At 40.9% G+C, this 1,110-nt stretch overlaps 1 long non-coding RNA gene across 1 annotated transcript; it reads right to left on the reverse strand.

Annotated features, from left to right (window-relative positions):
- Nucleotides 1–412: 412 nt before the first annotated feature.
- On the reverse strand, nucleotides 413–660 carry LOC102767569. The gene is made up of 2 exons (XR_436395.2): nucleotides 565–660; nucleotides 413–482 (listed from the first exon to the last, which is right to left on the reverse strand). It is a non-coding gene; the product is annotated as an uncharacterized LOC102767569 (long non-coding RNA).
- Between the last annotated feature and the right edge of the window lie 450 nt (nucleotides 661–1,110).

Consider the following 1,110-nt stretch of genomic DNA (forward strand, 5'->3'; position numbering starts at 1 on the left):
CTCTGTATTTCCGTTGTCTCATATAGTGATAAGCTCAGCTCTCTGGGAGAGAGAGCTTCTGTAAAAAATGCAAGGCATCTGAAAAATGCAAGGCATCTCTCAGAAATGAGGAAATGGAAGAAAATTCTAAAGGCATTTTAAAAAAATCAGCCATATTTGGGTCTTGGTACTCACACGTGGAGGTAATTAACCAAAGATATTTTATTTCTCAAAAAATGGCAACCCGAGTCTGAATTTGATTTGCACTATCTGATTCCAAAGCTCCAGACTTCCAGATGTGACATCACTTTGCACTTACTATCCGAAACTGAACATAGCCCAACTTAGTCCCTGCACAGATATTCCCCAACTTTCCATGGATGTGTCAAGTAGGGAGAGACAGAGCAAACAAAATTAGATGGTAATTTCATACCTTCCAGGTCATCAATAGATTTTTCCAGTTTTGCAACTGTTCTCTCTGCAAATTCAGCACGGGTCTCGGCCTAAAGGAAAAGACGAGAGTTACTATGATTGCTTCAAGACCAGCGCCAGGAGAAACTTGACCAGTTGGGTGTGATCACTCACCTCTTTCAGTTTGTCAGACAGAAGTTTAATTTCTTCTTCATATTTATCCTCCTTTTCAGAATACTGTGGGAGAAACCAAAATACTGCTTTTAAAAAAAGGAAAGAAAAAGGCATACTGGTTCCCTGCTCCTTGGAATAAAGTGTGCTTGAACATGCCTAAGAAGTAAAGTAGAGGCAGGCACCTTTCCAGGCAGAAGAAATGTGTGCAAAACTCAGAGAATCTGTGGGAGACTCCTCTGGGATGGTACTGAGCTGATAACTTGAGCTAAAATTGTGATGAGGTGGGACCAATGATTGAATGGAAATGCATGCTATTGAAGGCCCTTCACATCTATATTTCTAACCCCATTTCCCACCAACTTCCTCAAGGTGCTATCAACTTCCTCAAGAAATTTTGTGTACTTTCTGGTCTCCCAGCTCTGTCTATGATGGGGACCCAGGGACAGAATGTTCCTTTCCTAATTACCACCTGTTAGAAATCATGTGTCTTTCAAGGCTCAATTCAGATGAATATCTATATATATAAAAGCCCAGCGACTGAATGGC

Source organism: Myotis davidii, unplaced genomic scaffold (genome assembly GCF_000327345.1).
Source record: "Myotis davidii unplaced genomic scaffold, ASM32734v1 C63708978, whole genome shotgun sequence".
NCBI lineage: Eukaryota > Metazoa > Chordata > Mammalia > Chiroptera > Vespertilionidae > Myotis > Myotis davidii.